The 17,042-nt window shown below is 40.9% G+C and overlaps 1 pseudogene; it reads left to right on the top strand.

Annotated features, from left to right (window-relative positions):
* The first annotated feature begins 336 nt into the window (after positions 1 to 336).
* LOC136767374 (homeodomain-interacting protein kinase 2-like) lies at positions 337 to 2,608 on the top strand (annotated as a pseudogene).
* Positions 2,609 to 17,042: the final 14,434 nt, after the last annotated feature.

Below are 17,042 nucleotides of genomic sequence, written 5' to 3'. Positions count from 1 at the left end.
CACCTCAATATGGTCTAATCCTGACTTCCTGATTAATAAAACGCTAATAGTCTTCAGCATTTGGAAAAGGAAATGTATTGTAGCATGCCACCGCAGTGTAGGGGTCATTATGTGTATGTGTATGTGTTTATGTGACTGTGTTTGGTTACTTCTGGGGGTCAGGGGTTGGCCCTGTGTGGGAACATGGGGTGCGCCGTGATTGGGGGAGACTAAACTAAAAAATAGGGGTGCCCGGTTCCCGCGCAGGGGAAGTAGTTGGAGTTAGAGTGTGTTAGACTGCATTAACTGTGTGGAGAAATTATTGAAAATAAAGTGACTTGTGTTAAACCCAGAAATATGAGTCGGGCTCATCTCTGGCAAAACCCCCCGAGCACTACGGTATCACACATTTATAACAGATATTTAAAAATAATAAAATCCTTGGATTAAATGATTTGGAACAGAAGTTTGGTATCGGTAAAGAACAATATCTCCAGTATCTCCAATTAAAAAATGTTATCAAATCAAAAGGTAATATAATCCATAACAATCTACAGCACGCCCTTTCATGGAAACAAGTGACAAATTAACCCTCTCCAGAAACCATTATCAAAATTATATAATCTAAAAATGAAAAATCAATTATTCACACTGTACATGTACACTGAACACCCATGACCATTACTTTCATGCCTTTTGGCTATGTCCACTGACTCAACACTTCTGGCAAGAAGTGATAAACAAAACATAATCTTTCTTGGGCTGCAGCATCCCACTCTCTCCATCCTCTCTGACTACTCGGAGACCTAACCACACTCAACCTCCCTGAACAAAACCCAACTTAAGTTCTCATAGCGTTAACTATCGCCAAGAAGACTATACTCCTGAACTGGAAAAGCAGACACAAACACACAAATGGCTAAACCTGTTAACAGATTATATTAAACAGGAAAAAACATAACCACCAACAATAACCAGGAAAACAAATTTAATGAAACTTGGGCACAATTTCACATTTTTTTCAATTTACCATTGTAACTAATGCTTCATGCACACACACACACGCACACACATACACACACACAACCCCAAACAGTCTGTTTTATTTATTCTTATTTATTAGGGGTTATTGTGGGGTAGGGAGGGGTAAAGAAACAGTTATTCTGTTTTTTTTTTTAAACATTTTTACTAACTGAACATGTCATCATGCTTAATTTGAACCGTGGGATAAAAAAATATCAGTTTCTCTCTGAAACAGACACAAAGCCAGACACATGAGGTGCTCTGCTCCAAGAGAAACCTGTATGAAGTGCTGGAGTTCCTGGGCCAGGGCGTCTTTGGCCAGGTGGTGAAGTGCAGGAATCACCGTACCATCGAGATTGTGGCCATCAAGATCTTGAAGCGCAAACCCGCCTATGAGCAGCAGGGCCTGATCGAAGGCAGCATCCTGGCCAGGCTGAGCAGAGAAAGCCCCAACCAATACAACATCATCAGGCTTACGAGTGCTTCAGGTACAAGGGCCACTTGTGCCTGGTGTTCGAGATGCTGGATCAGAACCTGTACGATGTCCTCAGCTTCGGGCCCCTGCCCTTCAAGCACATCAGGCCCATCCTGCAGCAGGTCGCTTCTGCCCTGATGAAGCTGGAGAGTTTGGGGATGATCTACACCGACCTCAAGCCCGACAACATTATGCTGGTGGACTCGGCCAGGCAGCCCCTCCGAGTCAAGCTGATCAACTTCGGCCTGGCCATCCATGTCTCGGAGGCAGTGTGCTCTGACTGCGTGCAGGCCACATATTTCAGGGCTCCAGAGATCATCCTTGGCCTACCCTACAATCAAGCCATCGATATGTGGTCGCTGGGATTCATCATTGCGGAGCTGTTTCTGGGGTGGCCTCTGTTCCCCGAGGCATCGGTGTATGATCACATCCGCTACATTGTTGAGATGCAGGGTTTGCCGGCGGAGAACCTGCTAAGTGCCGGGACAAAGGCAGGAGAGTTCTTTAATAGAGACTCAGCCAACTCTCTGTGGAGAATGAAGACGCCAGAGGAGCATGAGAGAGAAATGGGAATCCAGTCAAAGGAGCAGCGGCTGTACATGTCCAGTGGTTTTGATGACATGGTGTTGCTCCATATGCAAATGTCTGGAAGGGAATTACTTGTTGGCAGAATTGATAGACTGACTGCAGTTCATCGACCTGCTGAAGAGGATGCTGGAAATGGACCCAGATGAAAGGATTACCCCCATCCAAGACCAGAACCATCCATTTGTTACCTTGACACATCTATGTGAGTTCCTCCCCTTGTGCCCAGGACATGGAGGTCTGCTACAGTCGAGTCAATACCAACACAGCCAGCTCAACGCTGCCCCCAACATGACCTCCAACAGATCATCACCCCCACCATCGTACAGGCACCGGCAGCAGATGCTCAACTCTACAACCCCCCCACCCAGGGCACTATGGGCAAGCCTCGGCCCACCACGCGGGCCACGAGAAACATCCCCCCGCCCCCAGGCACTATGGACAGGGCTCGGCCCACCACACGGGCCACGAGAAACATCCCCCCCTGCCCCGGGCACTATGGGCAGGGCTCGGCTCACCATGCGGGCCATAAGAAAGTGCAATTGAGATGCTGCTTCACTTTTTTACACAGGGCCACTTGGTGTTGGATAACTTTTTTCCTTAATTAAATAAAATGATCCAGTGGTTTTGATGTTAAATGAGTGAAATTTGCAGCCTACACAGAAGCAGTGTGGATATCATTCTGGGCTGTGCGGTAGCTGCAGTCCAGTTGATTCTTTTTTTTTTTTTTGGTAATACTTTGAAGCAGTTATACTGATGAGGAGAATAAAGAAGCATGTGACTTATTTTTATTATAATATTTAATTCTGACAATCACTAGTCACATAGTGCTATGAAACATGGTCAGAAACATAGGCTACATACAATTTTTTCCATTTACCACTAACTAATGCTTCATGCACACACACACACGCATATGCACACACAATGTAGCTGACACACAGACACACAAACAAATTAACCAACACACACGTACGAAATAACCACCACACACATACACAAACGAGCCGACACACACACACACACACACACACACACACGCAAACTAGCCGACACACACACACACGCACACACCTCAGTCCACCCAGTCCAGCCAGAGCGCACAAGGCTGTCTCCTTCCCACAATGCCTAGCTCCTGCATATTGTAGTTGCCGCCTCCGACACTGAAGGGCATTATACTATAATAGCTGTACTGCTCTGTTGTAAGAAAAAATACATGAATCAGATATGTTAATAGTAAAGTAAGTGCATGTTTTCCTAAACACCCAGCATTTGCTAATACAAGACTAATGAGATTTTTAGCACAATTACAAATGGATGTAATGTGAAAGATGGACAAAATACAAGTATCTTTTTAATTACAATCATAAAATAAATATCAGTATTTGAGATGTTCAAACAGCAATACACTGCACTCTGTCCTTATAAAGTGATCACCATGGTGCTAAATTAACAACTTTTATTTGAGATCTAGCCCTAAATCAGAAAGCAGCACACAACTGAGATTCCAGCAAATTGTTGACTTTGCTAATAACAGTGAAATTGACAAATCTGTACTTTATACTAGATTTACTTTGTAAGTTGAAAAGCATTATCTTTTACTTTTAGAAACAAGCACCTTTTCATTTTCTGTTTTATTATGCCATAAACCAAACCCCCGTAATGCTTAAAAGAGGTCTGAACCACCTCAAATCCAAGGGTTACAGAGAGGAGACACTACAGAATGTATTTATTTAGAGAGAGCCAGAGAGAGATATAGAGATAGATACTTAGACAGATGTAGAGATAGTGAGTTATATAGACATAGATTAAGCGATAGATAGATCGATGGATAGATAGATATTTTGGTAGAGTCAGCCCCAACACTGTAGAAACATTTTTTTTTTTTTAATACAAATCTTTAAATTACACCAGTTGCATAATCATGTCCCTCCAACACATTTACTTCTTCAACACAATTGCTATTCTTTTTTATACAAGAACATATGTCTCTCTCCAGTTCCCAAAATATAGTCTTCTTTGCCTTTGTTATATAACTGTGATGTCTCGATGATGTCTCGAGGACGGTTGCCTTTCAGATTATGCGATAGTCACAATATCATGTATTCACCAGCAGATGTCACTATGGAGAGCATGTATGGAGCACTTTAAAGCAGTGAACCTTTTTTCGATACAATAGCTAATAATAATAATAATAATAATAATAATAATAATAATAATAATAATAATAATAATAATAATAGCACTGCAGTTGTTGACATTATTGAGCCATAAGTCCATAAATATGCTCTTATTACGAGGCAAGGTGCTGTACTGTATTGTGCTGTGTTTACTGTAATGGGTTTATTGAAATGTGAATATTTTAGTCAAAGTTGCACTTTTTACATTCATAAACGCCATGACTGAAACGTGCACACTTCAGTTAAATTATAACCTGCTATATTGTAGCTGATGTTACTGTATGATTATTTGTGAAATGTCTATTTTGTTTCAAATGTAACTTGCCCTGGTTAAAGGCATCTGCTAAGTAAATTAAAAATAATACGACAGAAAGTGTAATTTGCAGACTACTATACAAATCTGGAGTCTGAGTAAAAAGTTAAGGCAGTCAAGTTTAAAAGGCATATCTACCAGCACATATCTTGATGATTGCAATAATAATAATAATAATAATAATAATAATAATAATAATAATAATAATAATAATGAGTCAGTTGCAATGACCTTGCAGAGTTAGTTCAGATAATTCCCAGTTTGGTGCGCTGCTTTCAGTTAGTTGACATTGACCCAGTAGGTTCTAGAAAAACACACCCATCCTTTATAATATAATATATATTGTTGCACATGGTAAAGTAAGGTAACGTAACCCATAAGCAAAACTCAAATACAATTCATATAAGAGTTGTGTAGGCCACGTATGGAAAATATATGCTATGATTGTAACATACAAAACATATGATTGTCACATACAAGACAAAATGCAACATATGTAGTAGACATGCTGCATTTTATATGTTGACAGTTTGTAGTGAGGTCAATACATGTCTTACTCTAGCTCATATATATTCTTTATAAAAAAATATTTAATGAGAAGCATATGAAAGACAATGAGCTGTATGGAAAACAAAAACAAAACTAACAACTTTTTTAATATTGAAATCAAACATGGGCAGCAATGACTGGTGTCCTATTCCGGATCCCATCTTTTAGTCACGCACTTTTCATCACACACATTTCATCACCAGCATCAGTTCATCACCAATTTGCATATTCATCAACAAATCACACACCGACTTTTAGACCAGCAGTTGTAGTCGGTTTTTGAAGGTACATAATCATTCATATATTTGTATTATTATGAATATGGTTATTTATTTAATTAGCAGATTTGAACCTGTCACCTGTTTCTTTTGTATTAGTGTGTGTATTAAAGTGTTGAGAAGCACTTTTTCTGCATTGATACTCAGCTGTTAATTGGTTGCAACAATCACTTCCGAGTGCCAAACTGCCTCTGGAAGCAACATCAGCAGAAGAACAGTTTGTCGAGGGCTTCATGAAATTGGTTTCCATTGCCGAGCAGCCGCACAAGCCTAAGATCTCCATGGGCAATGCCAAGCGTGGGCTGGAGTGGTGTTAAGCCAGCCACCATTTGAACCGGAAGCAGTGGAAATGCCATCTCTGGAGTGATGAATCACACTTCACCATCTGGCAGTCTGATGGAGGAATCTGGGTTTGGCGGAGGCCAGGAGAACACTACCTGCACGAATGCATAGACCAACTGTAAAGTTTGGAGGAGGAATAATGGTCTCAGGGCTCGGCCCATTAGTCCCACTGAAGGGAAATCTTAAAGCTACAGCCTACAATGACATTCTAGATGATTCTGCACTTCCAAATTTGTGGCAACAATTTGGGGAAGCCCTTTCCTGTTTCAGAATGACATTTCAGAATTGTCGAGATTGGTGTGGAAGAACTTGACTGGCCTGCACAGAGCCCTGACCTCAACCCCATCCCACCATTGGGATGAATGGGAAAGCCGACTGTGAGCCAGGCCTGATCGCCCAACAGCAGGTCCAGGTTCTGGAGCTGGCTCTGCACTCCGGAGACGGTGAATGGCCAACCCTAGTTTAGACTGCTGTTGGCGTTACATTTCAGCATCTATACAGGACTGGAGGTGTCCCTTGCCTTTCAATCAGCTACCCACAGGTGCACGGAAACAAACAGGCCTGTCGAAAAACTAGTTTTCTGCATGTACGCACGCTGTACACATGGAGCCATTTCAATGCGCTTCAAGTTGGAAAAAGTAAAAAGTAAAAAAAATATTTCAAATTTTGAGTTAATAAAATAATATGTATAAACTGTTTTATGTTGTAAAATATAGGCAGCACGTAAATCATTTCCGGGGGGGGCGGGAACTGTATATTTTCCTATTGTATTAATATTTTGATCTGTACTGTATTATTGCACTTTTGGAATGCTCTTATCTCATTAAGGGTGTCTGCTAATAAATAATAATAATAATAATAATAATAATAATAATAATAATTAATAAAAGATAATAACAGGTGCATCAGGAGACTGCAGTTTCTGTGTCACAATGTAAATATGATCAACAGCATTCTTTGCATTGACTTGCAGTTGCCCTACTGTCTTGGTCCAGTCTGATCAGACACACAAATCCATTTATCTCCAGATGCAAGTCCACAGCTGAGTCTGTCAACCAAGCCATAAGACAGGCATCCCTGTTCTCGTGAAGGTAATTGACATTTGCCTGCAACTTATCCATCTTAATTAGGGTTGGCTGTGCATCAGCTCCAGGACCCGGAGCCGGAGCGGAGCTGGACAGTTTTTGTTAGTCGTGCTCCGGAGCCGGAGCGGAGCTGGCAGTGCTGGAGCTGGAGTGGAGCTGCTCCACTCTCTCCCCCTCCATTAAACTCTCCCAGATATTATGTCCAGTTATCTTGAATTAACAAAATATGGTACTTGCTGTGTGTTGGGGTCCACTTTCTCAGTTCAATAAGTAATTATATAATCTCAGGGCACATCAGAAATAAACCACTTGGAAAAGAAGGAAAGTCCATTTTCACTGTACACTTTTAAGTATCTCTAAATTATTTATCATCTGCCTATTCACATAATTTTACAGGCAATTCTGGTTTGCCAGGGAGTTAAGCTTACATGCTTGAGTTATGCCCCCTGCACATTGATTGCCATATGAAAGTACATAAAAATACCGGATAGTCCAGTAAAATACTGGCAACCCTAATTGCCACATGAACAAGTACATCATCGTTGAATAAAGGTTATTGTACGATTTTTAACTTTTTCATGTTTGAATGGCTAAACAGACATTGATGTTATTAATATTTTATTTTAGTAAAACAGTTACTTACAAAAAGAGGTAGAAAACAGTAAATAAAACACTGAAGCTTTAATACCAGATTTCTATATTCTTATCTCTGTAATGTAGAGCAAAGTAACACAACCAACGAAACAACTTTTTTCATAAATAATGATCACATCCTAGTTTGCACAGCTGTTTATGGCTCCGGAGCTGGAAAACTAAAAATATGCAAATTATTGGTACAATTGTCACATGGGTGACTATCTGGGATTTGTTTCTTATCATAATGGATTTATTTGGCTTTTTTATTGAGTATTGGGTGTGCTATTATTATTATTATTATTATTATTATTATTATTATTATTATTATTATCACCTATTATCACTATGGTCAGGTAACACCATTGCTTGAATGGCTGCTGAGAAATAGAAGCAATCGTTTAGAGTTTTTAGCTGGGAAAGCAATTAGAACACAATGATATACTATATCATAGAACAGAATTAGAGCAAAATATCACAATTCAGAGATACATCAGTTAAATTGATTTATAAATGGTACTTATAAGCTTACCTCATAGGTAGAGCTATAACGTATAAAGTAGTATTCTTATAGGATGTAATTAAATAGCATTAAAGATGTTTTATAGCAGCTAATAAATGGTATGGCAGATTATAATAATATATTATGTCAGTATCATGTTATAATACATGTTATAGAGTGTGTTATTAAATATTTTATAATGCTTATATTTATAATTTGTAATAATAGCATATAACAATTATTAACACAATTAATGTTAATTGATTGTTTATGATGGATACTTAAAATAAAGTGTTTTTGTATTTTTTTTAATATCAGAATGCCAGTTTTTATCAAAGGCATTTTAGGTTATCAATCTCCCGACGTGGTGTCGGTAGATGAACACATGCCCTTATTATGTAATGCGCCATCCACCTTCCAGCGGTGCTTGGGGAGCCAGGAAAATCAATCCTTATTAAAATAAATTGATTATATTATATATTCTGCCAATTTAGAAAAACATCTCTACCACCTAGATCAAGTCTTTTGCACTCTACACAGCTATGGGAAAAAACTCCAGCCTTGCAAGTGCTTGTTTTTCCAGAGGAAGGTGTTGTAGGTGTGAGGGCATTCTTGGGGTCTGTTGGCTACTACACAAAGTTTATTCCTGCTTTTGCCAAATTAGCGGCCCCTTTACATGGTCTGTTAGTGGGGACTTCAACTTTAAAGAAAACAGCAGGGATTGCTTCCAAAGCTGCCTGCCAAATTGCCTTTGAGTGCTTGAAATAGATTTATTTTACAGATAGTAACCCCTTGGCTTGGTTGGGAGCAGAAGAGCAATGGTGGGTAGCCCAGTTTACTTTACTTTACTTTCACTACAAAAAGTAGTCCAACAGCACAAGAAAAAACTTATTGATTTATTTTGGCGTGAGAATTTTACCAAAGGAGATTTCTTGAGATTCTTGCCAGAAGAAGAATTATCATATCTATTTTGACCAGCTCACACAAGTTAAAACATCTTGTGTTTTCTTGGTGTAAGAACCTGAATTTAATTACAGCAGTAATTTAACCTTAACCGTAACAGTACCTTCAGTCAGGTGATATTATTAATTTATTATTATTATTTTTATTTATTTATTCTTAGCAGATGACCTTACCAAGGGCAATTTACAGATTAAACTAAATATACACATTTAAGGAATCATCATACAGTAACAGCAGTACAATAAACAATAAGCTATTTATTGCAGTACATATTTCAGTCCTAGCAGATACAAATCGAATATCTACTTCAAAATGTATAATTTTGTTTATAAAATAATAACAAGGGGTTATAAATAAATAAATAAATTATATATATATATATATATATATATACAGTGAGGGAAAAAAGTATTTGATCCCCTGCTGATTTTGTACGTTTGCCCACTGACAAAGAACAACAAAAAAATCCAGAAAAATGCATTTCAAAAAAGTTATAAATTGATTTGCATGTTAATGAGGGAATTAAGTATTTGATCCCCTATCAATCAACAAGATTTCTGGCTCCCAGGTGTCTTTTATACAGGTAACGATCTGAGATTAGGAGCACTCTCTTAAAGGGAGTGCTCCTAATCTCAGCTCGTTACCTGTGTAAAAGACACCTGTCCACAGAAGCAATCAATCAATCAGATTCCAAACTCTCCACCATGGCCAAGACCAAAGAGCTGTCCAAGGATGTCAGGGACAAGATTATACACCTACACAAGGCTGGAATGGGCTACAAGACCATCGCCAAGCAGCTTGGTGAGAAGGTGACAACAGTTGGTGCGATTATTCGCAAATGGAAGAAACACAAAATAACTGTCAGTCTCCCTCGGTCTGGGGCTCAATGCAAGATCTCACCTCGCTCAGTTTCAATGATCATGAGAACGGTGAGGAATCAGCCCAGAACTACACAGGAGGATCTTGTTAATGATCTCAAGGCAGCTGGGACCATAGTCACCAAGAAAACAATTGGTAACACACTACGCCGTGAAGGACTGAAATCCTGCAGCGCCTGCAAGGTCCCCCTGCTCAAGAAAGCACATGTACAGGCCCGTCTGAAGTTTGCCAATGAACATCTGAATGATTCAGAGGAGAACTGGGTGAAAGTGTTGTGGTCAGATGAGACCAAAATCAAGCTCTTTGGCATCAACTCAACTCACTGTGTTTGGAGGAGGAGGAATGACCCCAAGAACACCATCCCCACCGTCAAACATGGAGGTGGAAACATTATGCTTTGGAGGTGTTTTTCTGCTAAGGGGACAGGACAACTGCACCGCATCAAAGGGACGATGGACGGGGCCATGTACCGTCAAATCTTGGGTGAGAACCTCCTTCCCTCAGCCAGGGCATTGAAAATGGGTTGTGGATGGGTATTCCAGCATGACAATGACCCAAAACACACAGCCAAGGCAACAAAGGAGTGGCTCAAGAAGAAGCATATTAAGGTCCTGGAGTGGCCCAGCCAGTCTCCAGAACTTAATCCCATAGAAAATCTGTGGAGGGAGCTGAAGGTTCGAGTTGCCAAACGTCAGCCTCGAAACCTTAATGACTTGGAGAGGATCTGCAAAGAGGAGTGGGACAAAATCCCTCCTGAGATGTGTGCAAACCTGGTGGCCAACTACAAGAAACGTCTGACCTCTGTGATTGCCAACAAGGATTTTGCCACCAAGTACTAAGTCAAAGGGGTCAAATACTTATTTCCCTCATTAACATGCAAATCAATTTATAACTTTTTTGAAATGCGTTTTTCTGGATTTGTTTGTTGTTATTCTGTCTCTCACTGTTAAAATACACCTACCATTAAAATTATAGACTGATAATTTCTTTGTCAGTGGGCAAATGTACAAAATCAGCAGGGGATCAGTTTTAATTTATTGGTTTATATTTGGACAAATAGCTAACGAAGATGGCGGACCAACGATCAGCGATTAGGGTGTGTCACTGAATCTCTACACAACTGGATCACTCAAACTGCGGTCATTTTTTCTCTGCCAAAAAATGAATTGAATTAGTTTTCGAAAACGGAAAACACTAACAGATAATTAGATAACACAGAGGTCATTAACCTATTCATTGCGGTATTTCGTGAAAGTATTTTTTATATAATATTGTTTTATTTGTTGTTGCGAGTTAACTAATTGTATGTACAAATTGTGTATTTGAATGCTGTTTCATTAAATGATATTAGAAGTAACAAATTCAGTTCAAACTCAGGACTCCATAACGGCATGTAAACGTATTGGTATTAGTCCTATTATAGATTAAAAACTCGATAGATACAATGTTTTGTGTAATGTGTCTCGTATAAAATAAGCCTTAGGTTGAATTAACTTTGCCGTCTGCTCACTTTTGTTTTGAACTCATGTTGTAAGTCTGCCTGGATAAGGGCGTCTGACAATAAATACATAAATACATAAATAAATAAATAATAATAATCATGAATGCCACTTATTTAAAATTAATAGTATTAATGCTGGAGTAACAGGTTTGTTCTTTGCTCTAGAGAAGAAGACAAGCAAGGCTCTTTAGATTCTGCCAGGTCTCCTTTCTGCAGGAACATTTGCTCCAACTGGCTTGAAAAAGAGTGTGATTCTGTTCCAGTTTGTACATTATCTAACATGTATTTTGATGGATCAATAAATTAAATCTTCAATATCATACAACATCCGATTTGTTTTTTGTGTGTTTGTTTTGCATCCTTAGTTTTGTTCCTTTGATTTTAGTATTTTGCACTTAGTTAAGAAAGTCATTTTAAAATAATGTACTTAAGTAATTTGAATAATTTTTGAACAAAATAAATAATGTCTTGTAAGAACTTTCTCTTTTGATAGAAGAAACCAATCTCTTGTTTCAAGAAATCAGGTAACTCGTTTCATTGGAATAATTTCTGGACACAATAAATAATTGCTTGTTGCAAGAACTTTCTCTCTTGATAGAAGAAACCAATCACTTGTTTCAAGAAATCAGGTAATCTTGTAGTAAGAAATTACTTTTGGCAGTGGGATATTCAACATCGTCCAGGCATGACTAATCAAAATACTGACCTTTTGTCCAGGTTGCCTGGAGAAGTCCAGTAGGGGGAGAATTTACAGGTGCATGCTATAACTGAAGAGGCAGACGACCAGGTGGGGAACCCCAAGCCCAGAGACGATTCCCTGTGGGGCTAGTGGCAGGACGAGGACCCAGCACTGTGGATGGCATAAGAACAGTTACAGAATGGTGCATGGCCTTCATGTACTGAGTACCAGGGATGGCCATGAGAGGCTAAATGCCTAATACCCGACAGGTGCCTGTTGCAGATACAGGAGGGCTGTATGGCACGGTGACAGCTCATGTCCCCCAGTGGGGAAGAGACATTCCAGATTGTTGTGCCCTGGGCCCAGGGGCAGGACTTGTGGAAACAGTACCATGCGGCCACGGGCCACGCAAATGGGGAGTGGAATTTGTCAGTACTTCGGACCTGAAACTTTTGGTATGGCATTGGGGAGGAACCTAAGCGCTGGGTGGGGGCATGCTCACAGTGCTCCAGGACGAGGGGGAGCCCCCATGGCCTCAATAATCAACTAATATCCCCTAGAGCAGTGGTTGGCAAACTTAGCGGGGTGGCGGACCACTTATCCATATGAAAAACAATTATGGACCACTTACCACCAAATTTCTACATTCAGCTAACATATAATTTAATAATATAAATATTATCACTTCCATGTGTATTATAGCCTAGTACATGTTACCTTTTGTAAACTGATACCATCTCACTCTGCTGCTTAATGGGGTGAGTGGTGCTGATGCTGAGGAGACATGATTGCAGGGATGTCTGGAATCAAATCTGAGAGTCTGAGATGTAAATCGGGTTCAATGTTCAGCCGATTCCACTTTTTGGTTTTCAGATCAATCAGCACCTAAAACCCGTGCTGTAAGTAACTTGTAGCTGTAAGTGGTCAAAAAGGGCAGTAGATGCTTCAGTGCTTCAACCAGCCATTGATACTCTGGTAGTACTTGAAGCCAAAAGTCTGCCAATTTCTTCTCTTTGAATGTTGTTTTCAATGCTCGATCATTTGCTATATCTGAAAGTTGATCAACCTTGTTGGGTGGAAGGCTGACACTGACTGCTTGAATATAAGCATTGTCTCCAAATGAATTTCTGATCCACTCCATGCAGGTTATGGATCAGGGAAGTATATTAATTGTGAATTACTGTAAGTCCTTGCAACTGCTCATTGAATGCCTCAATTGTGTCCACATCAAGCTCCATATCTGTTTTTAGTTCAGCATTTTTGTCACAGCAAGTTGTTCCCGATGTACAGTGCTACAGTGCATTGCCTTTGTAAAGGGTGCAACTGCATGCACGCAAGCACATAATCCCCTCTCTTTGCCAGTCATTGATGCCAACACAGTGAGTCCAGTCCAAATAATTTTTCACAGTTAAATAATTCAAAGTGTCAACTCCTGTTGTGTTCCTTGGTAGAGAGTGACAAGAGAAAAATGTCGTTAACCTCCCCCTCAAAAATGTACCTTACAAAACATAAGAGATTTGTGTCGTTCACTATGTCAGTGGACTCATCTACTTGAGTTGAATATTACTTGCTCTGGCATACGCATGCAACTAGCTTGCTCTGAACATTCTATGCCATTGAAGTAATCCTCCTCCGTACAGTATTGCCTGACAACTGAATTTTGCTAATTTGTTTTTTAGCATTTTCCCCAAGCATTATATTAGCCATCACTTTGGCAGCAATAGTGTGGTTGTGAGATCTTTTCCCCACACTTCCCCAACTTACACACCAGAGATCGCCTTCCCCGGAATTCTAAACCCAGCTTCTGACATTCCACAGTTCCAGGTGCAATATTCCAATTAACATTCCTCCTTACCGTGTGCACTTGTTACAGCAACCCTCTTCTCCCACTGGCCCAACACTACCTCCACTGTCTCCTGCCTCCCTTGGTTTCTCCTATATATACCACTTCGATACACTCAACTGTTGTGAAGTTTTGCTCACTCTCAGTGTCATTTCCAAGCCTTGTTACTTAGTAATACCTTTCATAGAGTCTTATTGACCTGTGCCTGTTGTATCAACCTCCACTTTCTGGATTGCCCTCTCTAAACTGTTTGCCTGTCTTACCAACCACTCTCTTGCCTTCTCTCCATTGTCCTCTTCACTGGCTCTTGACCCCTCTTAATAGCTCTGCACCTGGGTTCACCTCTCCTGTGCTACGCCTGACGTCACAGTGGTCTTTTTGCGATCAACAGAGACACCTATTATGAAGCCTCGGTACCTTTCGCATTCTCCCCTGAATAGAAAAACCTTTTTGCATCTTTTTTCATATGTCGTTTGAACTCCTCACATTTTCTCTGGGAAAATTCAATGGGTTTCCCAATATACTGTTTGTGTTTGGATACTGTCACGTGTGCCTCGGAGGCTCGGGAACAGAGGACCCAGGTGCAGTGCTGGATAGCGGCATCGTCGGGAAGGCGTGGGTCAGGTACCGGCAGATCAGGGCAAGAAAGGAAAGGCAGAGTCGTGGTCGAGGTCACAGGTGAGGGTCGTGGGATCAGGCAAACAGAGCAAACAAGGGCTGGGCGAAGACGTGGTCGAGGTCACAGGTGGTGGTCGGAGGAGACAGGGCTCGGAGTCGTAAGCAGCGCTTGACAAGACTTCGCCCCGAGTGAGGGCAGTGAGGGGTTTAAGACAGGGAGCAGGAACTGGGAAGAAAGGTGCAGAGCCAATGGAAACAGAGGAAGAGTGAAGAAGTGCACAAGGGAGACCGGAATGTTAATAAGGTGATCGACAGGTGAGAAAAGAACAATGAGGGGAAAGGAAAGACAGGGAGACAGCGGCCTCTAGTGGAGAGAGAGGGTGATGGCTTAAAACCATGACAGATACAAAGTGTCTTTTGGGTTTGTAGGGTTTCATGGCCTTGTTGGCTAACGTTTGAAAACACAAAACACATTGTGGGATTGGGTCTTCAGTTTCCCCCTTCCAATACAATCCCATTTTTAAATATTCATCGTGGTATTTTCGTTTTGCTTTTACACATGCATCCAGGTCTTACCTGGACCCAGCTGCTTCTAAACCACTTCAAGACCAGGTCCTGAAGGCCCACACTCCATAAACCAGCAGGCCCTACACGGACATGTTTACCAGATGCCTGTAGGTCAACCCAACTGTCATCACAGAAGTCCAGAACTTTGCCACACACTCTGCCAGCACCAGCGTCAATCTGCTCCAGGACACCAGGGACAGCCTCACACTGCAGGGCATCAGCTACCCACACTGAAGGGAGAGGGATCCATTAGAGCAGTATGCATCCACCATATCCAAGTGCATATCAAGCAGAATACATTTAATCTCCCTAACTAATAGGATGTAGATTTAACACAACACTAATCCAGTAGAAGGGTACTACACAAACTACAAAGAGTTCAAACAAAACAGAAAGTGGCTAATGGGCTGTGTGAAAAGCTTACCTATGCCATAACCCACCAACAGAAAAACAATCCCTCCTCTCATGGTTGCTACTAGTCTCAGAGAATTGATATACTAGAACTGTTCACACACAGGCATTTAAATACCCAGTCCACCCCAGCTGCGACTTCAGCTTGTAGATTGAAAAAGAGATTTAGATTTTGCAGTGATTTTCAGAAGTAATTTTGTACAGATCGATGTAATTTCACATCCAATTTGATTGAGGGTTAAGGACATGTTGTAGAATTGTGTCTTGTTTTCTTGCCTGTTGGACTTATTGCAAGCTCATTGTTTTGGGTACAGCATTCAAAGCAATTAAATATATACACTCACCTAAAGGATTATTAGGAACACCTGTTCAATTTCTCATTAATGCAATTTTCTAATCAACCAATCACATGGCAGTTGCTTCAATGCATTTAAGGGTGTGGTCCTAGTCAAGACAATCTCCTGAACTCCAAACTGAATGTCTGAATGGGAAAGAAATGTGATTTCAGCAATTTTGAGCGTGGCATGGTTGTTGGTGCAAGACGGGCCGGTCTGAGTATTTCACAATCTGCTCAGTTACTGGGATTTTCACGCACAACCATTTCTAGGGTTTACAAAGAATGGTGTGAAAAGGGAAAAACATCCAGTATGCGGCAGTCCTGTGGGCGAAAATGCCTTGTTGATGCTAGAGGTCAGAGGAGAATGGGCCGACTGATTCAAGCTGATAGAAGAGCAACTTTGATTGAAATAACCACTCGTTACAACCGAGGTATGCAGCAAAGCATTTGTGAAGCCACAACACGTACAACCTTGAGGCGGATGGGCTACAACAGCAGAAGACCCCACCGGGTACCACTCATCTCCACTACAAATAGGAAAAAGAGGCTACAATTTGCACAAGCTCACCAAAATTGGACAGTTGAAGACTGGAAAAATGTTGCCTGGTCTGATGAGTCTCCATTTCTGTTGAGACATTCAGATGGTGGAGTCAGAATTTGGCGTAAACAGAATGAGAACATGGATCCATCATGCCTTGTTACCACTGTGCAGGCTGGTGGTGGTGGTGTAATGGTGTGGGGGATGTTTTCTTGGCACACTTTAGGCCCCTTAGTGCCAATTGGGCATCGTTTAAATGCCATGGCCTACCTGAGCATTGTTTCTGACCATGTCCATCCTTTTATGACCACCATGTACCCATCCTCTGATGGCTACTTCCAGCAGGATAATGCACCATGTCACAAAGGTCGAATCATTTCAAATTGGTTTCTTGAACATGACAATGAGTTCACTGTACTAAACTGGCCCCCACAGTCACCAGATCTCAACCCAATAGAGCATCTTTGGGATGTGGTGGAACGGGAGCTTCGTGCCCTGGATGTGCATCCCACAAATCTCCATCAACTGCAAGATGCTATCCTATCAAAATGGGCCAACATTTCTAAAGAATGCTTTCAGCACCTTGTTGATTAAATGCCACGTAGAATTAAGGCAGTTCTGAAGGCGAAAGGGGGTCAAACACAGTATTAGTATGGTGTTCCTAATAATCCTTTAGGTGAGTGTATACTACTGTTTCAAGTGTGTGTGTGAAGGGGGGGGGGTTCTGCTGGGTTTGTTTTCCTGCTTGTGGACAACATTGAA

Source organism: Amia ocellicauda, chromosome 14 (genome assembly GCF_036373705.1).
Source record: "Amia ocellicauda isolate fAmiCal2 chromosome 14, fAmiCal2.hap1, whole genome shotgun sequence".
Classification (NCBI taxonomy): Eukaryota; Metazoa; Chordata; class Actinopteri; order Amiiformes; family Amiidae; genus Amia; species Amia ocellicauda.
Note: the sequence above shows the minus strand (reverse complement) of the source record. Positions and strands in the feature narration are given on the sequence as shown.